We start from the raw sequence: 24661 nt of genomic DNA on the forward strand, positions 1-24661 counted from the left end.
TTTCTTGTGTTTCTACAGTTATGTGCTTTTATGTAAGCGCAAATAATTGTTAATATATTGTATTTCTTAAAGGGAGTTTGGCATAATATTGTCCTGGGAAAATGCAGGAAGGGTCATGGTTTGATTAAAATTGCTAAAGTAACTAAATAAGTAATAACCACAATGGTGGGAATTATAAGTATGTAGTTATAATAATAATAATAATAATAATAATAATAACAACAATAATAAGTAATGCTTTCAATAATATGAATAACAATATTTATATTAATAAATAATACATAATTAAGAAAGAAAACTATTCTTACTGTGCAGTCATAGGCAGTTACAACAGTCTGAGTGTCTTCTTCCTCACAAAATAAATCTAACTTGATGTTTTATTACTAAATCTGTATAACTTGTGTCAGGTGTAACAAGTTGAAATAGATGGCTAAATAAGAATTTCAGTGTCTCTTGTGACGTTTAATTAGCACAGTAATCGTTTCTCCTCTCTAGCTAACGAGTGCTAGAACATTAGTAGCTTATCCTCTCTAGCAAGCAAAACATTTAAATTAATTAGCTAGCCTTCTAATACTTTCTTCTACCTACTGATTCTCTTTAGCTAGCTAGCTAGAGCTAGCACACATAAATAAATTAACCAAAGCTAGCGCTTAGCTACGTGCTAATCGCTAGCTAAGCGCTAATCGATAGCTAAGTGCTAGCTTTGGTTAATGTGTTTAATTGTATTATGCTCCTGAAGGAGTGCTAATGTAAATTAAGGAACAGCTGATAGTAGGGTAAAATATTTAAGGTGTATTGAACTTATTTTGTGTTAATATTAAAATCATTCAGCTTTAAATTGTTTGTTTGTTAGCCACCTGCTAATTATCTTTAGCTAGCCAGCTAGCGCTAGATTATTAATGCCTTGTCATTCTCTGTAGCTAGCTCTGTGTGTGTGTGTGTGTGTGTGTGTGTGTGTGTGTGAGCAGGCTTTGGTTGTCATGGCAATCAGGGGAGCCCACAGCAGCTGCGCACGCTCTCTCTCTGTCTCTAACTCCTCAGAGAGACAGAAACATTTAAAATGAATCCCCTCGAACCCATGGCCAGGAACGACCGAAATGAAAACCGAAAAGACCGTGAGCGTCGTCATCTTGTTGACTATAGCACTGCCGAGTTTCAGTGGCTAAAGTTAAAAAATGTGACCTGGGGAGATTGAGAGAGAAGAGGTTCAACGAGCGTCTTTCAAGATTCCTCCTCTAAAATTAACATGGGAGTAGATGGGGCCGTGAGAGGGCGTTGCTGGCGCATCAGTGCGTCTCCCGCCAAAACTATTTGTCTGACAGCTTCAGCAGTGGTATCACTGCGACCCCAACGAATTTACCTACGTTTCTATCTATAAATTATTTCTGTAGAGTGAAATTTGTGGCCATGACAGCAGTTTACAAATTTATTTTTCGACAAATTTTTCTCTCTCCCCACACTCTAGCGATGATGTCACGCACTCTGGCAGTTTTTTTCAGTTGGAGGTTCTCGCAATACACACCCATTCATTTTTTGGACCGGTTTTTGGCGATTTACCGGCAAACCGTTTGGCGAAATTCTTAGAAAAGTCATAGCACTAATGTCCTCATCGAGCCGCACGTTTTGATACCTTTTTTGTGTATGTGCGACAAAAGCTCTGGGAGAAGAAGCGCGCCGAAAAACGTACGGAAGAATAATAATAAGTTTAACTAGAAAATTCCTAAAGCAATTTTGATTGTGCCTTGCTCTGGCCCATATGTTAATACCATGTCTACGTGCTAACCGCTAATCGCTAGCTGTGCGCTAATGACCTTTTATTAATGCCATGTAATCCTCCCTATAGCATACTGATAACCTGTCATCCTCCTTAGCTAGTGCTAGCATATTAATATCATGTCATTCTCTTTAGCTAGCTAGCTAGAGCTAGCACACATAAACACATAAACCAAAGCTAGCGCTTAGCTACGTGCTAATCGCTAGCTAACCGCTAATCGCTAGCGACGTGCTAATCGCTAGCTAACTACTAATCGCTAGCTACATGCTAATCGCTAGCTACATGCTAATCGCTAGCTAAGCGCTAATCGCTAGCTAAGTGCTAGCTTTGGTTAATGTGTTTAATTGTATTATGCTCCTGAAGGAGTGCTAATGTAAATTAAGGAACAGCTCATAGTAGGGTAAAATATTTAAGGTGTATTCTTATTTTACGTAAATATTAAAATCATTCAACTTTAAATTGTTTGCTTGTTAGCCACCTGCTAATTATCCTTAGCTAGCCAGCTAGCGCTAGCTTATTAATGTCTTGTCATTCTCTGTAGCTAGCTGTGTGTGTGTGTGTGTGTGTGTGTGTGTGAGCAGGCTTTGGTTGTCATGGCAATCAGGGGAGCCCACAGCAGCTGCGCACGCTCACTCTCTGTCTCTAACTCCTCAGAGAGACAGAAACATTTAAAATGTATCCCCTCAAAAGCATGGCCAGGAACGACCGAAATGAAAACCGAAAAGACCGTGAGCGTCGTCATCTTGTTGACTATAGCGCTGCCGAGTTTCAGTGGTTAAAGTTAAAAAATGTGACCTGGGGAGATTGAGAGAGAAGAGGTTCAACGAGCGTGTTTCAAGAATCCTCCTCTCCTTTTTAATATGGGAGTAGATGGGGCCGTGAGAGGGCGTTGCTGGCGCATCAGTGCGTTTCCCGCCAAAACTATTTGTCTGACAGCTTCAGCAGTAGTATCACTGCGACCCCAACGGATTTACCTACGTTTCTATCTATAAATTATTTCTGTAGAGTGAAATTTGTGGCCATGACAGCAGTTTACAAATTTATTTTTCGACAAATTTTTCTCTCTCCCCACACTCTAGCGATGATGTCACGCACTCTGGCAGTTTTTTTCGGTTGGAGGTTCTCGCAATACACACCCATTCATTTTTTGGACCGGTTTTTGGCGATTTATCGGCAAACCGTTTGGCGAAATTCTTAGAAAAGTCATAGCACTCGATTCCCGGCCGAGCCGCACGTTTTGATACCTTTTTTGTGTATGTGCGACAAAAGCTGCGGGAGGAGTAGCGCGCCGAAAAACGTACGGAAGAATAAAATATAACTAGAAAATTCCTAAAGCAATTTTGATTGTGCCTTGCTCTGGCCCATATGTTAATACCATGTCTAGCCATGTCTTGCTCTCTAGCACGCTAGCGCTAGCATATTAATACCATGTAATTCTCTTTAGCTAGAGCTAGCACACATAAACACATTAACCAAAGGTAGCGCTTAGCTACGTGCTAAGCGCTAGCTAAGCGCTAATCGCTAGCTAAGCGCTAATCGCTAGCTACGTGCTAATCGCTAATCGCTAGCTAAGTGCTAGCTTTGGTTAATGTGTTTAATTGTATAATGCTCCTGAAGGAGTGCTAATGTAAATGAAGGAACAGCTCATAGTAGGGTAAAATATTTAAGGTGTATTAAACTTATTTTGTGTTAATATTAAAATCATTCAGCCTTAAATTGTTTGCTTGTTAGCCACCTGCTAATTATCTTTAGCTAGCCAGCTAGCGCTAGATTATTAATGCCATGTAATCCTCCCTATAGCATATTGATAACCTGTCATCCTCCTTAGCTAGCGCTAGCATATTAATATCATGTCATTCTCTTTAGTTAGCTAGCTAGAGCTAGCACACATAAACACATAAACCAAAGCTAGTGCTTAGCTACGTGCTAATCGCTAGCTAACCGCTAATCGCTAGCTAACCGCTAATCGCTAGCTACATGCTAATCGCTAGCTAAGCGCTAATCGCTAGCTACATGCTAATCGCTAGCTAAGCGCTAATCGCTAGCTAAGTGCTAGCTGTGGTTAATGTGTTTAATTGTATTATGCTCCTGAAGGAGTGCTAATGTAAATTAAGGAACAGCTCATAGTAGGGTAAAATATTTAAGGTGTATTGTTCTTATTTTGTGTTAATATTAAAATCATTCAGCTTTAAATTGTTTGTTTGTTAGCCACCTGCTAATTATCTTTAGCTAGCTTATTAATGTCTTGTCATTCTCTGTAGCTAGCTGTGTGTGTGTGTGTGTGTGTGTGTGTGTGTGTGTGTGTGTGTGTGTGTGAGCAGGCTTTGGTTGTCATGGCAATCAGGGGAGCCCACAGCAGCTGCGCACGCTCTCTCTCTGTCTCTAACTCCTCAGAGAGACAGAAAACATTTAAAATGAATCCCCTCAAAAGCATGGCCAGGAACGACCGAAATGAAAACCGAAAAGACCGTGAGCGTCGTCATCTTGTTGACTATAGCGCTGCCGAGTTTCAGTGGTTAAAGTTAAAAAATGTGACCTGGGGAGATTGAGAGAGAAGAGGTTCAACGAGCGTTTTTCAAGAATCCTCCTCTCCATTTTAACATGGGAGTAGATGGGGCCATGAGAGGGAGTTGCTGGCGCATCAGTGCGTCTCCCGCCAAAACTATTTGTCTGACAGCTTCAGCAGTAGTATCACTGCGACCCCAACGAATTTACCTACGTTTCTATCTATAAATTATTTCTGTACAGTGAAATTTGTGGCCATGACAGCAGTTTACAAATTTATTTTTCGACAAATTTTTCTCTCTCCCCACACTCTAGCGATGATGTCACGCACTCTGGCAGTTTTTTTCGGTTGGAGGTTCTCGCAATACACACCCATTCATTTTTTGGACCGGTTTTTGGCGATTTACCGGAAAACCGTTTGGCGAAATTCTTAGAAAAGTCATAGCACTCGATTCCCGGCCGAGCCGCACGTTTTGATACCTTTTTTGTGTATGTGCGACAAAAGCTGCGGGAGAAGAAGCGCGCCGAAAAACGTACGGAAGAATAAAATATTATAACTAGAAAATTCCTAAAGCAATTTTGATTGTGCCTTGCTCTGGCCCATATGTTAATACCATGTCTACGTGCTAACCGCTAGGTCTGCGCTAATCGCTAGCTCTGCGCTAATCGCTAGCTAAGTGCTAACCGCTAATCGCTAGCTAAGTGCTAACTTTGGTCAATGTGTTTAATTGTATTATGCTTCTGAAGGAGTGCTAATGTAAATGAAGGAACAGCTCATAGTAGGGTAAAATATTTAAGGTGTATTGTTCTTATTTTGTGTTAATATTAAAATCATTCAGCTTTAAATTGTTTGCTTGTTAGCCACCTGCTAATTATCTTTAGCTAGCCAGCTAGCGCTAGATTATTAATGCCATGTAATCCTCCCTATAGCATATTGATAACCTGTCATCCTCCTTAGCTAGCGCTAGCATATTAATATCATGTCATTCTCTTTAGTTAGCTAGCTAGAGCTAGCACACATAAACACATAAACCAAAGCTAGCGCTTAGCTACGTCCTAATCGCTAGCTAACCGCTAATCGCTAGCTAACCGCTAATCGCTAGCTACATGCTAATCGCTAGCTAAGCGCTAATCGCTAGCTACATGCTAATCGCTAGCTAAGTGCTAGCTGTGGTTAATGTGTTTAATTGTATTATGCTCCTGAAGGAGTGCTAATGTAAATTAAGGAACAGCTCATAGTAGGGTAAAATATTTAAGGTGTATTGTTCTTATTTTGTGTTAATATTAAAATCATTCAGCTTTAAATTGTTTGTTTGTTAGCCACCTGCTAATTATCTTTAGCTAGCCAGCTAGCGCTAGCTTATTAATGTCTTGTCATTCTCTGTAGCTAGCTGTGTGTGTGTGTGTGTGTGTGTGTGTGTGTGTGAGCAGGCTTTGGTTGTCATGGCAATCAGGGGAGCCCACAGCAGCTGCGCGCGCTCTCTCTCTGTCTCTAACTCCTCAGAGAGACAGAAACATTTAAATTGAATCCCCTCAAACCCATGGCCAGGAACGACCGAAATAAAAACCGAAAAGACCGTGAGCGTCGTCATCTTGTTGACTATAGCTCTGCCGAGTTTCAGTGGTTAAAGTTAAAAAATGTGACCTGGGGAGATTGAGAGAGAAGAGGTTCAACGAGCGTCTTTCAAGTTTCCTCCTCTACATTTTAACATGGGAGTAGATGGGGCCGTGAGAGGGCGTTGCTGGCGCATCAGTGCGTTTCCCGCCAAAACTATTTGTCTGACAGCTTCAGCAGTGGTATCACTGCGACCCCAACGAATTTACCTACGTTTCTATCTATAAATTATTTCTGTAGAGTGAAATTTGTGGCCATGACAGCAGTTTACAAATTTATTTTTCGACAAATTTTTCTCTCTCCCCACACTCTAGCGATGATGTCACGCACTCTGGCAGTTTTTTTCAGTTGGAGGTTCTCGCAATACACACCCATTCATTTTTTGGACCGGTTTTTGGCGATTTACCGGCGAACCGTTTGGCGAAATTCTTAGAAAAGTCATAGCACTCGATTCCCGGCCGAGCCGCACGTTTTGATACCTTTCTTGTGTACGTGCGACAAAAGCTCCGGGAGGAGTAGCGCGCCGAAAAACGTACGGAAGAATAATAATAATAACTAGAAAATTCCTAAAGCAATTTTGATTGTGCCTTGCTCTGGCCCATATGTTAATACCATGTCTACGTGCTACCATAGCTCTGCGCTAATGGCTAGCTCTGCGCTAATCGCTAGCTAAGTGCTAACCGCTAATCGCTAGCTAAGTGCTAGCTTTGGTTAATGTGTTTAATTGTATTTTGCTCCTGAAGGAGTGCTAATGTAAATTAAGGAACAGCTCATAGTAGGGTAAAATATTTAAGGTGTATTGAACTTATTTTGTGTTAATATTAAAATCATTCAGCTTTAAATTGTTTGCTTGTTAGCCACCTGCTAATTATCTTTAGCTAGCCAGCTAGCGCTAGCTTATTAATGCCATGTAATCCTCCCTATAGCATATTGATAACCTGTCATCCTCCTTAGCTAGCGCTAGCATATTAATATCATGTCATTCTCTTTAGCTAGCTAGCTAGAGCTAGCACACATAAACACATTAACCAAAGGTAGCGCTTAGCTACGTGCTAATCGCTAGCTAACCGCTAATCGCTAGCTAAGTGCTAGCTTTGGTTAATGTGTTTAATTGTGTTATGCTCCTGAAGGAGTGCTAATGTAAATTAAGGAACAGCTCATAGTAGGGTAAAATATTTAAGGTGTATTGTTCTTATTTTGTGTTAATATTAAAATCATTCAGCTTTAAATTGTTTGCTTGTTAGCCACCTGCTAATTATCTTTACTAGCCAGCTAGCGCTAGATTATTAATGTCTTGTCATTCTCTGTAGCTAGCTGTGTGTGTGTGTGTGTGTGTGTGTGTGTGAGCAGGCTTTGGTTGTCATGGCAATCAGGGGAGCCCACAGCAGCTGCGCGTGCTCTCTCTCTGTCTCTAACTCCTCAGAGAGACAGAAACATTTAAAATGAATCCCCTAAAAAGCATGGCCAGGAACGACCGAAATGAAAACCGAAAAGACCGTGAGCGTCGTCATCTTGTTGACTATAGCACTGCCGAGTTTCAGTGGTTAAAGTTGAAAAATGTGACCTGGGGAGATTGAGAGAGAAGAGGTTCAACGAGCGTTTTTCAAGAATCCTCCTCTCCATTTTAACATGGGAGTAGATGGGGCCGTGAGAGGGTGTTGCTGGCGCATCAGTGCGTTTCCCGCCAAAACTATTTGTCTGACAGCTTCAGCAGTGGTATCACTGCGACCCCAACGGATTTACCTACGTTTCTATCTATAAATTATTTCTGTAGAGTGAAATTTGTGGCCATGACAGCAGTTTACAAATTTATTTTTCGACAAATTTTTCTCTCTCCCCACACTCTAGCGATGATGTCACGCACTCTGGCGGTTTTTTTCAGTTGGAGGTTCTCGCAATACACACCCATTCATTTTTTGGACCGGTTTTTGGCGATTTATCGGCGAACCGTTTGGCGAAATTCTTAGAAAAGTCATAGCACTAATGTCCTCATCGAGCCGCACGTTTTGATACCTTTTTTGTGTATGTGCGACAAAAGCTCTGGGAGAAGAAGCGCGCCGAAAAACGTACGGAAGAATAATAATAAGTTTAATAATAATAAGCACGAGGAAGAGTAGTATTGTGCTTGCTTATGCAAGGCACAATAATAAGCACGAGGGATAGTAGTATTGTGCTTGCTTATGCAAGGCACAATAACTAGAAAATTCCTAAAGCAATTTTGATTGTGCCTTGCTCTGGCCCATATGTTAATACCATGTCTACGTGCTAACCGCTATTCGCTAGCAGTGCGCTAATTACCTCTTATTAATGCCATGTAATCCTCCCTATAGCATATTGATAACCTGTCATCCTCCTTAGCTAGCACTAGCATATTAATATCATGTCATTCTCTTTAGCAAGCTAGCTAGAGCTAGCCCACATAAACACATAAACCAAAGCTAGCGCTTAGCTACGTGCTAATCGCTAGCTAACCGCTAATCGCTAGCTACGTGCTAATCGCTAGCTAACTGCTAATCGCTAGCTACATGCTAATCGCTAGCTAAGCGCTAATCGCTAGCTAAGTGCTAGCTTTGGTTAATGTGTTTAATTGTATTATGCTCCTGAAGGAGTGCTAATGTAAATTAAGGAACAGCTCATAGTAGGGTAAAATATTTAAGAAGTATTGAACTTATTTTGTGTTAATATTAAAATCATTCAGCTTTAAATTGTTTGTTTGTTAGCCGCCTGCTAATTATCTTTAGCTAGCCAGCTAGCACTAGCTTATTAATGTCTTGTCATTCTCTGTAGCTAGCTGTGTGTGTGTGTGTGTGTGTGTGTGTGTGTGTGTGTGTGTGAGAGCAGGCTTTGGTTGTCATGGCAATCAGGGGAGCCCACAGCAGCTGCGCACGCTCTCTCTCTGTCTCTAACTCCTCAGAGAGACAGAAAACATTTAAAATGAATCCCCTCAAAAGCATGGCCAGGAACGACCGAAATGAAATCCGAAAAGACCGTGAGCGTCGTCATCTTGTTGACTATAGCGCTGCCGAGTTTCAGTGGTTAAAGTTAAAAAATGTGACCTGGACAGATTGAGAGAGAAGAGGTTCAACGAGCTCCTTTAAACATTCCTCCTCTAAAATTAACATGGGAGTAGATGGGGCCGTGAGAGGGTGTTGCTGGCGCATCAGTGCGTTTCCCGCCAAAACTATTTGTCTGACAGCTTCAGCAGTGGTATCACTGCGACCCCAACGAATTTACCTACGTTTCTATCTATAAATTATTTCTGTAGAGTGAAATTTGTGGCCATGACAGCAGTTTACAAATTTATTTTTCGACAAATTTTTCTCTCTCCCCACACTCTAGCGATGATGTCACGCACTCTGGCAGTTTTTTTCAGTTGGAGGTTCTCGCAATACACACCCATTCATTTTTTGGACCGGTTTTTGGCGATTTACCGGCGAACCGTTTGGCGAAATTCTTAGAAAAGTCATAGCACTCGATTCCCGGCCGAGCCGCACGTTTTGATACCTTTTTTGTGTACGTGCGACAAAAGCTCCGGGAGAAGAAGCGCGCCGAAAAACGTACGGAAGAATAAAATATTATAATAAGCCCGAGGGATAGTAGTATTGTGCTTGCTTTGCAAGGCACAATAACTAGAAAATTCCTAAAGCAATTTTGATTGTGCCTTGCTCTGGCCCATATGTTAATACCATGTCTACGTGCTAACCGCTAATCGCTAGCTGTGCGCTAATCGCTAGCTGAGTGCTAACCGCTAATCGCTAGCTAAGTGCTAGCTTTGGTTAATGTGTTTAATTGTATTATGCTCCTGAAGGAGTGCTAATGTAAATTAAGGAACAGCTCATAGTAGGGTAAAATATTTAAGGTGTATTGTTCTTATTTTGTGTTAATATTAAAATCATTCAGCTTTAAATTGTTTGTTTGTTAGCCACCTGCTAATTATCTTTAGCTAGCCAGCTAGCGCTAGATTATTAATGCCATGTAATCCTCCCTATAGCATATTGATAACCTGTCATCCTCCTTAGCTAGCGCTAGCATATTAATATCATGTCATTCTCTTTAGCTAGCTAGCTAGAGCTAGCACACATAAACACATAAACCAAAGCTAGCGCTTAGCTACGTGCTAATCGCCAGCTAACCGCTAATCGCTAGCTATCTGCTAATCGCTACATACATGCTAATGGCTAGCTAACCGCTAATCGCTAGCTAACCGCTAATCGCTAGATACATTCTAATCGCTAGCTAAGCGCTAATCGCTAGCTAAGTGCTAACCGCTAATCGCTAGCTAAGTGCTAGCTTTGGTTAATGTGTTTAATTGTATTATGCTCCTGAAGGAGTGCTAATGTAAATTAAGGAACAGCTCATAGTAGGGTAAAATATTTAAGGTGTATTGTTCTTATTTTGTGTTAATATTAAAATCATTCAGCTTTAAATTGTTTGCTTGTTAGCCACCTTCTAATTATCTTTAGCTAGCCAGCTAGCGCTAGCTTATTAATGTCTTGTCATTCTCTGTAGCTAGCTCTGTGTGTGTGTGTGTGTGTGTGAGCAGGCTTTGGTTGTCATGGCAATCAGGGGAGCCCACAGCAGCTGCGCGCGCGCGCTCTCTCTCTGTCTCCAACTCCTCAGAGAGACAGAAAACAATTAAAATTAATCCCCTCGAACCCATGGCCAGGAACGACCGAAGTGAAAACCGAAAAGACCGTGAGCGTCGTCATCTTGTTGACTATAGCACTGCCGAGTTTTAGTGGCAAAAGTTAAAAAATGTGACCTGGGGAGATTGAGAGAGAAGAGGTTCAACAAGCGTTTTTGAAGATTGCTCCTCTAAAATTAACATGGGAGTAGATGGGGCCGTGAGAGGGCGTTGCTGGCGCATCAGTGCGTCTCCCGCCAAAACTATTTGTCTGACAGCTTCAGCAGTAGTATCACTGCGACCCCAACGAATTTACCTACGTTTCTATCTATAAATTATTTCGGTAGAGTAAAATTTGTGGCAATGACAGCAGTTTACAAATTTATTTTTCGACAAATTTTTCTCTCTCCCCACACTCTAGCGATGATGTCACGCACTCTGGCGGTTTTTTTCAGTTGGAGGTTCTCGCAATACACACCCATTCATTTTTTGGACCGGTTTTTGGCGATTTATCGGCAAACCGTTTGGCGGAATTCTTAGAAAAGTCATAGCACTCGATTCCCGGCCGAGCCGCACGTTTTGATACCTTTTTTGTGTATGTGCGACAAAAGCTGCGGGAGAAGAAGCGCGCCGAAAAACGTACGGAAGAAGAATAATAATATTAAGCCCGAGGAATAATAGTATTGTGCTTGCTTATGCAAGGCACAATAATAAGCCCGAGGGATAGTAGTATTGTGCTTGCTTTGCAAGGCACAATAATAAGTATGAGGGATAGTAGTATTGTGCTTGCTTATGCAAGGCACAATAATAATAACTAGAAAATTCCTAAAGCAATTTTGATTGTGCCTTGCTCTGGCCCATATGTTAATACCATGTCTACGTGCTAACCGCTAATCGCTAGCTGTGCGCTAATCGCTAGCTTAGTGCTAACCGCTAATCGCTAGCTTAGTGCTAACCGCTAATTGCTAGCTAAGTGCTAGCTTTGGTTAATGTGTTTAATTGTATTATGCTCCTGAAGGAGTGCTAATGTAAAATAAGGAACAGCTCATAGTAGGGTAAAATATTTAAGGTGTATTGAACTTATTTTGTGTTAATATTAAAATCATTCAGCTTTAAATTGTTTGCTTGTTAGCCACCTTCTAATTATCTTTAGCTAGCCAGCTAGCGCTAGATTATTAATGCCATGTAATCCTGCCTTCAGCATATTGATAACCTGTCATCCTCCTTAGCTAGCGCTAGCATATTAATATCATGTCATTCTCTTTAGCTAGCTAGCTAGAGCTAGCACACATAAACACATAAACCAAAGGTAGCGCTTAGCTACGTGCTAATCGCTAGCTAACCGCTAATCGCTAGCTACATGCTAATCGCTAGCTACATGCTAATCGCTAGCTAAGCGCTAATCGCTAGCTAAGTGCTAGCTTTGGTTAATGTGTTTAATTGTATTATGCTCCTGAAGGAGTGCTAAAGTAAATTAAGGAACAGCTCAGAGTAGGGTAAAATATTTAAGGTGTATTGTTCTTATTTTGTGTTAATATTAAAATCATTCAGCTTTAAATTGTTTGCTATTTAGCCGCCTGCTAATTATCTTTAGCTAGCCAGCTAGCGCTAGCTTATTAATGTCTTGTCATTCTCTGTAGCTAGCTGTGTGTGTGTGTGTGTGTGTGTGTGTGTGTGTGTGTGTGTGTGAGCAGGCTTTGGTTGTCATGGCAATCAGGGGAGCCCACAGCAGCTGCGCGCGCACTCTCTCTGTCTCTAACTCCTCAGAGAGACAGAAAACAATTAAAACGAATCCCCTCAAAAGCATGGCCAGGAACGACCGAAATGAAAACCGAAAACACCGTGGGCGTCGTCATCTTGTTGACTATAGCGCTGCCAAGTTTTAGTGGTTTAAGTTAAAAAATGTGACCTGGGGAGATTGAGAGAGAAGAGGTTCAACGAGCGTCTTTCAAGATTTGTCATCTAAAATTAACATGGGAGTAGATGGGGCCGTGAGAGGGCGTTGCTGGCGCATCAGTGCGTCTCCCGCCAAAACTATTTGTCTGACAGCTTCAGCAGTAGTATCACTGCGACCCCAACGAATTTACCTACGTTTCTATCTATAAATTATTTCTGTAGAGTGAAATTTGTGGCCATGACAGCAGTTTACAAATTTATTTTTCGACAAATTTTTCTCTCTCCCCACACTCTAGCGATGATGTCACGCACTCTGGCAGTTTTTTTCAGTTGGAGGTTCTCGCAATACACACCCATTCATTTTTTGGACCGGTTTTTGGCGATTTATCGGCGAACCGTTTGGCGAAATTCTTAGAAAAGTCATAGCACTCGATTCCCGGCCGAGCCGCACGTTTTGATACCTTTTTTGTGTATGTGCGACAAAAGCTGCGGGAGAAGAAGCGCGCCGAAAAACGTACGGAAGAATAATAATAACTAGAAAATTCCTAAAGCAATTTTGATTGTGCCTTGCTCTGGCCCATATGTTAATACCATGTCTACGTGCTAACCGCTAATCGCTAGCTGTGCGCTAATCGCTAGCTAAGTGCTAATCGCTAATTGCTAGCTAAGTGCTAGCTTTGGTTAATGTGTTTAATTGTATTTTGCTCCTGAAGGAGTGCTAATGTAAATTAAGGAACAGCTCATAGTAGGGTAAAATATTTAAGGTGTATTGTTCTTATTTTGTGTTAATATTAAAATCATTCAGCTTTAAATTGTTTGTTTGTTAGCCCCCTTCTAATTATCTTTAGCTAGCCAGCTAGCGCTAGATTATTAATGCCATGTAATCCTCCCTATAGCATATTGATAACCTGTCATCCTCCTTAGCTAGCGCTAGCATATTAATATCATGTCATTCTCTTTAGCTAGCTAGCTAGAGCTAGCACACATAAACACATTAACCAAAGGTAGCGCTTAGCTACGTGCTAATCGCTAGCTACATGCTAATCGCTAGCTACATGCTAATCGCTAGCTAAGTGCTAATCGCTAGCTAAGTGCTAGCTTTGGTTAATGTGTTTAATTGTATTATGCTCCCAAAGGAGTGCTAATGTAAATTAAGGAACAGCTCATAGTAGGGTAAAATATTTAAGGTGTATTGAACTTATTTTGTGTTAATATTAAAATCATTCAGCTTTAAATTGTTTGCTTGTCAGCCGCCTGCTAATTATCTTTAGCTAGGTAGCTACCTAGCTTATTAATGTCTTGTCATTCTCTGTAGCTAGCTGTGTGTGTGTGTGTGTGTGTGTGTGTGTGTGTGTGTGTGTGTGGCAGGCTTTAGTTGTCATGGCAATCAGGGGAGCCCACAGCAGCTGCGCACGCTCGCTCTCTGTCTCTAACTCCTCAGAGAGACAAAAACATTTAAAATGAATCCCCTCAAAAGCATGGCCAGGAACGACCGAAATGAAAACCGAAAAGACCGTGAGCGTCGTCATCTTGTTGACTATAGCAGTGCCGAGTTTCAGTGGTTAAAGTAAAAAAATGTGACCTGGGGAGATTGAGAGAGAAGAGGTTCAACGAGCGTGTTTCAAGAATCCTCCTCTCCTTTTTAATATGGGAGTAGATGGGGCCGTGAGAGGGCGTTGCTGGCGCATCAGTGCGTCTCCCGCCAGAACTATTTGTCTGACAGCTTCAGCAGTAGTATCACTGCGACCCCAACGGATTTACCTACGTTTCTATCTATAAATTATTTCGGTAGAGTGAAATTTGTGGCCATGACAGCAGTTTACAAATTTTTTTTTCGACAAATTTTTCTCTCTCCCCACACTCTAGCGATGACATCACGCACTCTGGCAGTTTTTTTCAGTTGGAGGTTCTCGCAATACACACCCATTCATTTTTTGGACCGGTTTTTGGCGATTTATCGGAAAACCGATTGGCGAAATTCTTAGAAAAGTCATAGCACTCGATTCCCGGCCGAGCCGCACGTTTTGATACCTTTTTTGTGTACGTGCGACAAAAGCTCCGGGAGAAGAAGCGCGCCGAAAAACGTACGGAAGAATAAAATATTATAACTAGAAAATTCCTAAAGCAATTTTGATTGTGCCTTGCTCTGGCCCATATGTTAATACCATGTCTACGTGCTAACCGCTAATCGCTAGCTGTGCGCTAATCGCTAGCTAAGTGCTAACCGCTAATCGCTAGCTAAGTGCTAGCTTTGGTTAATGTGTTTAATTGTATTATGCTCCTGAAGGAGTGCTAATGTAAATTAAGGAACAGCTCATAGTAGGGTAAAATATTTAAGATGTATTGAACTTATTTTGTGTTAATATTAAAATCATTCAGCTTTAAATTGTTTGTTTGATGGCCACCTGCTAATTATCTTTAGCTAGCCAGCTAGCGCTAGCTTATTAATGCCATGTAATCCTCCCTATAGCATATTGATAACCTGTCATCCTCCTTAGCTAGCGCTAGCATATTAATATCATGTCATTGTCTTTAGCTAGCTAGCTAAAGCTAGCACATATAAACACATAAACCAAAGCTAGTGCTTAGCTACGTGCTAATCGCTAGCTACGTGCTAATCGCTAGTTACATGCTAATCGCTAGCTAACCGCTAATCGCTAGCTACATGCTAATCGCTAGCTAAGCGCTAATCGCTAGCTGAGTGCTAGCTTTGGTTAATGTGTTTAATTGTATTATTCTCCTGAAGGAGTGCTAATGTAAATTAAGGAACAGCTCATAGTAGGGTAAAATATTTAAGATGTATTGAACTTATTTTGTGTTAATATTAAAATCATTCAGCTTTAAATTGTTTGCTTGTTAGCCACCTGCTAATTATCTTTAGCTAGCCAGCTAGCGCTAGCTTATTAATGTCTTGTCATTCTCTGTAGCTAGCTGTGTGTGTGTGTGTGTGTGTGTGTGAGAGCAGGCTTTGGTTGTCATGGCAATCAGGGGAGCCCACAGCAGCTGCGCGCGCTCTCTCTCTGTCTCTAACTCCTCAGAGAGACAGAAACAATTAAAATGAATCCCCTCGAACCCATGGCCAGGAACGACCGAAATGAAAACCGAAAAGACCGTGGGCGTTGTCATCTTGTTGACTATAGCTCTGCCGAGTTTCAGTGGTTAAAGTTAAAAAATGTGACCTGGACAGATTGAGAGAGAAGAGGTTCAACGAGCGTGTTTCAAGATTTGTCCTCTAAAATTAACATGGGAGTAGATGGGGCCGTGAGAGGGCGTTGCTGGCGCATCAGTGCGTCTCCCGCCAAAACTATTTGTCTGACAGCTTCAGCAGTGGTATCACTGCGACCCCAACGGATTTACCTACGTTTCTATCTATAAATTATTTCTGTAGAGTGAAATTTGTGGCCATGACAGCAGTTTACAAATTTATTTTTCGACAAATTTTTCTCTCTCCCCACACTCTAGCGATGATGTCACGCACTCTGGCAGTTTTTTTCAGTTGGAGGTTCTCGCAATACACACCCATTCATTTTTTGGACCGGTTTTTGCCGATTTATCGGCGAACCGTTTGGCGAAATTCTTAGAAAAGTCATAGCACTAATGTCCTCAACGAGCCGCACGTTCTGATACCTTTTTTGTGTACGTGCGATCAAAGCTCTGGGAGAAGAAGCGCGCCGAAAAAGCGTACGGAAGAATAAAATATTATAATAAGTATGGGGAATAATAGTATTGTGCTTGCTTATGCAAGGCACAATAACTAGAAAATTCCTAAAGCAATTTTGATTGTGCCTTGCTCTGGCCCATATGTTAATACCATGTCTACGTGCTAACCGCTATTTAACCGCTAATCGCTAGCTGTGCGCTAATCGCTAGCTAAGTGCTAACCGCTAATCGCTAGCTAAGTGCTAGCTTTGGTTAATGTGTTTAATTGTATTATGCTCCTGAAGGAGTGCTAATGTAAATTAAGGAACAGCTCAGAGTAGGGTAAAATATTTAAGGTGTATTGTTCTTATTTTGTGTTAATATTAAAATGATTCAGCTTTAAATTGTTTGTTTGTTAGCCACCTTCTAATTATCTTTAGCTAGCCAGCTAGCGCTAGATTATTAATGCCATGTAATCCTCCCTATAGCATATTGATAACCGGTCATCCTCCTTAGCTAGCACTAGCATATTAATATCATGTCATTCTCTTTAGCTAGCTAGCTAGAGCTAGCACACATAAACACATTAACCAAAGGTAGCACTTAGCTATGTGCTAATCGCTAGCTAAGACCTAATTGCTAGCTACGTGCGAATCGCTTGCTAACCGCTAATCGCTAGCTAAGCGCTAATCGCTAGCTAACCGCTAATGGCTAGCTGTGCGCTAATCGCTAGCTGTGCGCTAATCGCTAGCTTAGCGCCAATCGCTAGCCGTGCGCTAATAGCTAGCTAAGTGCTAGCTTTGGTTAATGTGTTTAATTGTATTATGCTCCTGAAGGAGTGCTAATGTAAATTAAGGAACAGCTCATAGTAGGGTAAAATATTTGAGGTGTATTGAACTTATTTTGTGTTAATATTAAAATCATTCAGCTTTAAATTGTTTGTTTGTTAGCCACCTGCTAATTATCTTTAGCTATCCAGCTAGCGCTAGCTTATTAATGTCTTGTCATTCTCTGTAGCTAGCTGTGTGTGTGTGTGTGTGTGTGAGCAGGCTTTGGTTGTCATGGCAATCAGGGGAGCCCACAGCAGCTGCGCGCGCTCTCTCTCTGTCTCTAACTCCTCAGAGAGACAGAAAACATTTAAAATGAATCCCCTCAAAAGCATGGACAGGAACGACCGAAATGAAAACCGAAAACACCGTGAGCGTCGTCATCTTGTTGACTATAGCACTGCCGAGTTTCAGTGGTTAAAGTTAAAAAATGTGACCTGGGGAGATTGAGAGAGAAGAGGTTCAACGAGCGTTTTTCAAGAATCCTCCTCTCCATTTTAACATGGGAGTAGATGGGGCCGTGAGAGGGCGTTGCTGGCGCATCAGTGCGTCTCCCGCCAAAACTATTTGTCTGACAGCTTCAGCAGTAGTATCACTGCGACCCCAACTAATTTACCTACGTTTCTATCTATAAATTATTTCTGTAGAGTGAAATTTGTGGCCATGACAGCAGTTTACAAATTTATTTTTCGACAAATTTTTCTCTCTCCCCACACTCTAGCGATGATGTCACGCACTCTGGCAGTTTTTTTCAGTTGGAGGTTCTCGCAATACACACCCATTCATTTTTTGGACCGGTTTTTGGCGATTTATCGGCAAACCGTTTGGCGAAATTCTTAGAAAAGTCATAGCACTCGATTCCCGGCCGAGCCGCACGTTTTGATACCTTTTTTGTGTACGTGCGATCAAAGCTCTGGGAGAAGAAGCGCGCCGAAAAAGCGTACGGAAGAATAAAATATTATAACTAGAAAATTCCTAAAGCAATTTTGATTGTGCCTTGCTCTGGCCCATATGTTAATACCATGTCTAGCCATGTCTTGCTCTCTAGCACGCTAGCGCTAGCATATTAATACCATGTAATTCTCTTTAGCTAGAGCTAGCACACATTAACACATTAACCAAAGGTAGCGCTTAGCTACGTGCTAAGCGCTAGCTAAGCGCTAATCGCTAGCTACGTGCTAATCGCTAATCGCTAGCTAAGTGCTAGCTTTGGTTAATGTGTTTAATTGTATAATGCTCCTGAAGGAGTGCTAATGTAAATGAAGGAACAGCTCATAGTAGGGTAAAATATTTAAGGTGTATTAAACTTATTTTGTGTTAATATTAAAAACATTCAGCTTTAAATTGTTTGCTTGTTAGCCGCCTGCTAATTATCTTGAGCTAGCCAGCTAGTGCTAGATTATTAATGCCATGTAATCCTCCCTATAGCATATTGATAACCTGTCATCCTCCTTAGCTAGCGCTAGCATATTAATATCATGTCATTCTCTTTAGTTAGCTAGCTAGAGCTAGCACACATAAACACATAAACCAAAGCTAGCGCTTAGCTACGTGCTAATCGCTAGCTAACCGCTAATCGCTAGCTAACCGCTAATCGCTAGCTACATGCTAATCGCTAGCTAAGCGCTAATCGCTAGCTACATGCTAATCGCTAGCTAAGCGCTAATCGCTAGCTAAGTGCTAGCTTTGGTTAATGTGTTTAATTGTATTATGCTCCTGAAGGAGTGCTAATGTAAATTAAGGAACAGCTCATAGTAGGGTAAAATATTTAAGGTGTATTGTTCTTATTTTGTGTTAATATTAAAATCATTCAGCTTTAAATTGTTTGCTTGTTAGCCACCTGCTAATTATCTTTAGCTAGCCAGCTAGCGCTAGCTTATTAATGTCTTGTCATTCTCTGTAGCTAGCTGTGTGTGTGTGTGTGTGTGTGTGAGCAGGCTTTGGTTGTCATGGCAATCAGGGGAGCCCACAGCAGCTGCGCACGCTCTCTCTCTGTCTCTAACTCCTCAGAGAGACAGAAAACATTTAAAATGAATCCCCTCAAAAGCATGGCCAGGAACGACCGAAATGAAAACCGAAAAGACCGTGAGCGTCGTCATCTTGTTGACTATAGCGCTGCCGAGTTTCAGTGGTTAAAGTTAAAAAATGTGACCTGGGGAGATTGAGAGAGAAGAGGTTCAACGAGCGTTTTTCAAGAATCCTCCTCTCCATTTTAACATGGGAGTAGATGGGGCCATGAGAGGGAGTTGCTGGCGCATCAGTGCGTCTCCCGCCAAAACTATTTGTCTGACAGCTTCAGCAGTAGTATCACTGCGACCCCAACGAATTTACCTACGTTTCTATCTATAAATTATTTCTGTACAGTGAAATTTGTGGCCATGACAGCAGTTTACAAATTTATTTTTCGACAAATTTTTCTCTCTCCCCACACTCTAGCGATGATGTCACGCACTCTGGCAGTTTTTTTCGGTTGGAGGTTCTCGCAATACACACCCATTCATTTTTTGGACCGGTTTTTGGCGATTTACCGGCGAACCGTTTGGCGAAATTCTTAGAAAAGTCATAGCACTCGATTCCCGGCCGAGCCGCACGTTTTGATACCTTTTTTGTGTACGTGCGATCAAAGCTCTGGGAGAAGAAGCGCGCCGAAAAAGCGTACGGAAGAATAAAATATTATAATAAGTATGGGGAATAATAGTATTGTGCTTGCTTATGCAAGGCACAATAACTAGAAAATTCCTAAAGCAATTTTGATTGTGCCTTGCTCTGGCCCATATGTTAATACCATGTCTACGTGCTACCATAGCTCTGCGCTAATGGCTAGCTCTGCGCTAATGGCTAGCTCTGCGCTAATCGCTAGCTAAGTGCTAACCGCTAATCGCTAGCTAAGTGCTAGCTTTGGTTAATGTGTTTAATTGTATTATGCTCCTGAAGGAGTGCTAATGTAAATTAAGGAACAGCTCATAGTAGGGTAAAATATTTAAGGTGTATTGAACTTATTTTGTGTTAATATTAAAATCATTCAGCTTTAAATTGTTTGCTTGTTAGCCACCTTCTAATTATCTTTAGCTAGCCAGCTAGTGCTAGCTTATTAATGCCACGTAATCCTCCCTATAGCATATTGATAACCTGTCATCCTCCTTAGCTAGCGCTAGCATATTAATATCATGTCATTCTCTTTAGCTAGCTAGCTAAAGCTAGCACATATAAACACATAAACCAAAGCTAGTGCTTAGCTATGTGCTAATCGCTAGCTAACCGCTAAACGCTAGCTACGTGCTAATCGCTAGCTAACCGCTAACCGCTAGCTACATGCTAATCGCTAGCTAAACGCTAATCGCTAGCTGAGTGCTAGCTTTGGTTAATGTGTTTAATTGTATTATGCTCCTGAAGGAGTGCTAATGTAAATTAAGGAACAGCTCATAGTAGGGTAAAATATGTAAGGTGTATTGAACTTATTTTGTGTTAATATTAAAATCATTCAGCTTTAAATTGTTTGCTTGTTAGCCACCTGCTAATAATCTTTAGCTAGCCAGCTAGCGCTAGCTTATTAATGCCTTGTCATTCTCTGTAGCTAGCTGTGTGTGTGTGTGTGTGTGTGTGTGAGCAGGCTTTGGTTGTCATGGCAATCAGGGGAGCCCACAGCAGCTGCGCGCACTCTCTCTGTCTCTAACTCCTCAGAGAGACAGAAAACAATTAAAACGAATCCCCTCAAAAGCATGGCCAGGAACGACCGAAATGAAAACCGAAAACACCGTGGGCGTCGTCATCTTGTTGACTATAGCACTGCCAAGTTTCAGTGGTTAAAGTTAAAAAATGTGACCTGGACAGATTGAGAGAGAAGAGGTTCAACGAGCGTGTTTCATGATTGCTCCTCTAAAATTAACATGGGAGTAGATGGGGCCGTGAGAGGGAGTTGCTGGCGCATCAGTGCGTCTACCGCCAAAACTATTTGTCTGACAGCTTCAGCAGTAGTATCACTGCGACCCCAACGGATTTACCTACATTTCTATCTATAAATTATTTCTGTAGAGTGAAATTTGTGGCCATGACAGCAGTTTACAAATTTTTTTTTCGACAAATTTTTCTCTCTCCCCACACTCTAGCGATGATGTCACGCACTCTGGCAGTTTTTTTCGGTTGGAGGTTCTCGCAATACACACCCATTCATTTTTTGGACCGGTTTTTGGCGATTTATCGGCAAACCGTTTGGCGAAATTCTTAGAAAAGTCATAGCACTCGATTCCCGGCCGAGCCGCACGTTTTGATACCTTTCTTGTGTACGTGCGACAAAAGCTCCGGGAGGAGTAGCGCGCCGAAAAACGTACGGAAGAATAATAATAACTAGAAAATTCCTAAAGCAATTTTGATTGTGCCTTGCTCTGGCCCATATGTTAATACCATGTCTAGCCATGTCTTGCTCTCTAGCACGCTAGCGCTAGCATATTAATACCATGTAATTCTCTTTAGCTAGAGCTAGCACACATAAACACATTAACCAAAGGTAGCGCTTAGCTACGTGCTAAGCGCTAGCTAAGCGCTAATCGCTAGCTAAGCGCTAATCGCTAGCTACATGCTAATCGCTAATCGCTAGCTAAGTGCTAGCTTTGGTTAATGTGTTTAATTGTATAATGCTCCTGAAGGAGTGCTAATGTAAATGAAGGAACAGCTCATAGTAGGGTAAAATATTTAAGGTGTATTGTTCTTATTTTGTGTTAATATTAAAATCATTCAGCCTTAAATTGTTTGCTTGTTAGCCGCCTGCTAATTATCTTTAGCTAGCGCTAGATTATTAATGCCATGTAATCCTCCCTATAGCATATTGATAACCTGTCATCCTCCTTAGCTAGCGCTAGCATATTAATATCATGTCATTCTCTTTAGTTAGCTAGCTAGAGCTAGCACACATAAACACATAAACCAAAGCTAGCGCTTAGCTACGTGCTAATCGCTAGCTAACCGCTAATCGCTAGCTAACCGCTAATCGCTAGCTACATGCTAATCGCTAGCTAACCGCTAATCGCTAGCTAAGTGCTAGCTGTGGTTAATGTGTTTAATTGTATTATGCTCCTGAAGGAGTGCTAATGTAAATTAAGGAACAGCTCATAGTAGGGTAAAATATTTAAGGTGTATTGTTCTTATTTTGTGTTAATATTAAAATCATTCAGCTTTAAATTGTTTGTTTGTTAGCCGCTTGCTAATTATCTTTAGCTAGCTAGCGCTAGCTTATTAATGTCTTGTCATTCTCTGTAGCTAGCTTGTGTGTGTGTGTGTGTGTGTGTGTGTGTGTGAGCAGGCTTTGGTTGTCATGGCAATCAGGGGAGCCCACAGCAGCTGCGCACGCTCTCTCTCTGTCTCTAACTCCTCAGAGAGACAGAAAACATTTAAAATGAATCCCCTCAAAAGCATGGCCAGAAATGACCGAAATGAAAACCGAAAACACCGTGGGCGTTGTCATCTTGTTGACTATAGCACTGCCGAGTTTCAGTGGCTAAAGTTAAAAAATGTGACCTGGGGAGATTGAGAGAGAAGAGGTTCAACGAGCGTTTTTCAAGATTCCTCCTCTCCATTTTAATATGGGAGTAGATGGGGCCGTGAGAGGGAGTTGCTGGCGCATCAGTGCGTCTTCCGCCAAAACTATTTGTCTGACAGCTTCAGCAGTAGTATCACTGCGACCCCAACGAATTTACCTACGTTTCTATCTATAAATTATTTCTGTAGAGTGAAATTTGTGGCCGTGACAGCAGTTTACAAATTTATTTTTCGACAAATTTTTCTCTCTCCCCACACTCTAGCGATGATGTCACGCACTCTGGCGGTTTTTTTCAGTTGGAGGTTCTCGCAATACACACCCATTCATTTTTTGGACCGGTTTTCGGCGATTTACCGGCAAACCGTTTGGCGGAATTCTTAGAAAAGTCATAGCACTCGATTCCCGGCCGAGCCGCACGTTTTGATACCTTTTTTGTGTATGTGCGACAAAAGCTGCGGGAGGAGTAGCGCGCCGAAAAAACGTACGGAAGAATAATAAGTTTAACTAGAAAATTCCTAAAGCAATTTTGATTGTGCCTTGCTCTGGCCCATATGTTAATACCATGTCTACGTGCTAACCGCTAATCGCTAGCTGTGCGCTAATGACCTTTTATTAATGCCATGTAATCCTCCCTATAGCATACTGATAACCTGTCATCCTCCTTAGCTAGTGCTAGCATATTAATATCATGTCATTCTCTTTAGCTAGCTAGCTAGAGCTAGCACACATAAACACATAAACCAAAGCTAGCGCTTAGCTACGTGCTAATCGCTAGCTAACCGCTAATCGCTAGCGACGTGCTAATCGCTAGCTAACTACTAATCGCTAGCTACATGCTAATCGCTAGCTAAGCGCTAATCGCTAGCTAAGTGCTAGCTCTGGTTAATGTGTTTAATTGTATTATGCTCCTGAAGGAGTGCTAATGTAAATTAAGGAACAGCTCATAGTAGGGTAAAATATTTAAGGTGTATTGTTCTTATTTTGTGTTAATATTAAAATCATTCAGCTTTAAATTGTTTGCTTGTTAGCCACCTGCTAATTATCTTTAGCTAGGTAGCTACCTAGCTTATTAATGTCTTGTCATTCTCTGTAGCTAGCTATGTGTGTGTGTGTGTGTGTGTGTGTGTGTGTGAGCAGGCTTTAGTTGTCATGGCAATCAGGGGAGCCCACAGCAGCTGCGCACGCTCTCTCTCTGTCTCTAACTCCTCAGAGAGACAGAAACATTTAAAATGAATCCCCTCAAAAGCATGGCCAGGAACGACCGAAATGAAAACCGAAAAGACCGTGAGCGTCGTCATCTTGTTGACTATAGCAGTGCCGAGTTTCAGTGGTTAAAGTAAAAAAATGTGACCTGGGGAGATTGAGAGAGAAAAGGTTCAACGAGCGTGTTTCAAGAATCCTCCTCTCCTTTTTAATATGGGAGTAGATGGGGCCGTGAGAGGGCGTTGCTGGCGCATCAGTGCGTCTCCCGCCAGAACTATTTGTCTGACAGCTTCAGCAGTAGTATCACTGCGACCCCAACGGATTTATCTACGTTTCTATCTATAAATTATTTCGGTAGAGTGAAATTTGTGGCCATGACAGCAGTTTACAAATTTTTTTTTTCGACAAATTTTTCTCTCTCCCCACACTCTAGCGATGACATCACGCACTCTGGCAGTTTTTTTCAGTTGGAGGTTCTCGCAATACACACCCATTCATTTTTTGGACCGGTTTTTGGCGATTTATCGGAAAACCGATTGGCGAAATTCTTAGAAAAGTCATAGCACTCGATTCCCGGCCGAGCCGCACGTTTTGATACCTTTTTTGTGTACGTGCGACAAAAGCTGCGGGAGAAGAAGCGCGCCGAAAAACGTACGGAAGAATAAAATATTATAATAAGCCCGAGGGATAGTAGTATTGTGCTTGCTTTGCAAGGCACAATAATAAGCCCGAGGGATAATAGTATTGTGCTTGCTTATGCAAGGCACAATAATAAGCACGAGGGATAGTAGTATTGTGCTTGCTTATGCAAGGCACAATAATAAGTATGGGGAATAATAGTATTGTGCTTGCTTATGCAAGGCACAATAATAAGCCCGAGGGATAGTAGTATTGTGCTTGCTTATGCAAGGCACAATAATAATAAGCACGAGGAAGAGTAGTATTGTGCTTGCTTATGCAAGGCACAATAATAAGCCCGAGGAAGAGTAGTATTGTGCTTGCTTATGCAAGGCACAATAACTACAACACCACCACACCGGATCTA

General features: G+C 41.6%; 3 long non-coding RNA genes across 4 annotated transcripts; 1 reads left to right on the forward strand and 2 right to left on the reverse strand.

Moving 5' to 3' along the window:
• Nucleotides 1-655: 655 nt before the first annotated feature.
• Nucleotides 656-23496, reverse strand: LOC127372926 (uncharacterized). 2 transcript variants are annotated; one of them, XR_007886749.1, is made up of 7 exons: nucleotides 23446-23496; nucleotides 18321-19932; nucleotides 9821-9897; nucleotides 6756-7142; nucleotides 5145-5603; nucleotides 3510-3986; nucleotides 656-857 (listed from the first exon to the last, which is right to left on the reverse strand). It is a non-coding gene; the product is annotated as an uncharacterized LOC127372926 (long non-coding RNA). The 2 variants fall into 2 exon arrangements; XR_007886750.1 differs by lacking the exons at nucleotides 656-857; nucleotides 5145-5603 and having other exon boundaries at nucleotides 3407-3986.
• On the forward strand, nucleotides 4483-17482 carry LOC127372927 (uncharacterized). The gene is made up of 5 exons (XR_007886751.1): nucleotides 4483-4916; nucleotides 6546-7075; nucleotides 11588-11827; nucleotides 14993-15351; nucleotides 17075-17482. It is a non-coding gene; the product is annotated as an uncharacterized LOC127372927 (long non-coding RNA).
• LOC127372929 (uncharacterized) lies at nucleotides 10073-16932 on the reverse strand. Its single transcript, XR_007886753.1, has 3 exons — nucleotides 16477-16932; nucleotides 14820-15278; nucleotides 10073-10340 (listed from the first exon to the last, which is right to left on the reverse strand). It is a non-coding gene; the product is annotated as an uncharacterized LOC127372929 (long non-coding RNA).
• Nucleotides 23497-24661: the final 1165 nt, after the last annotated feature.

The sequence above is a fragment of the Dicentrarchus labrax genome, unplaced genomic scaffold (genome assembly GCF_905237075.1).
Source record: "Dicentrarchus labrax unplaced genomic scaffold, dlabrax2021, whole genome shotgun sequence".
Classification (NCBI taxonomy): domain Eukaryota; kingdom Metazoa; phylum Chordata; class Actinopteri; family Moronidae; genus Dicentrarchus; species Dicentrarchus labrax.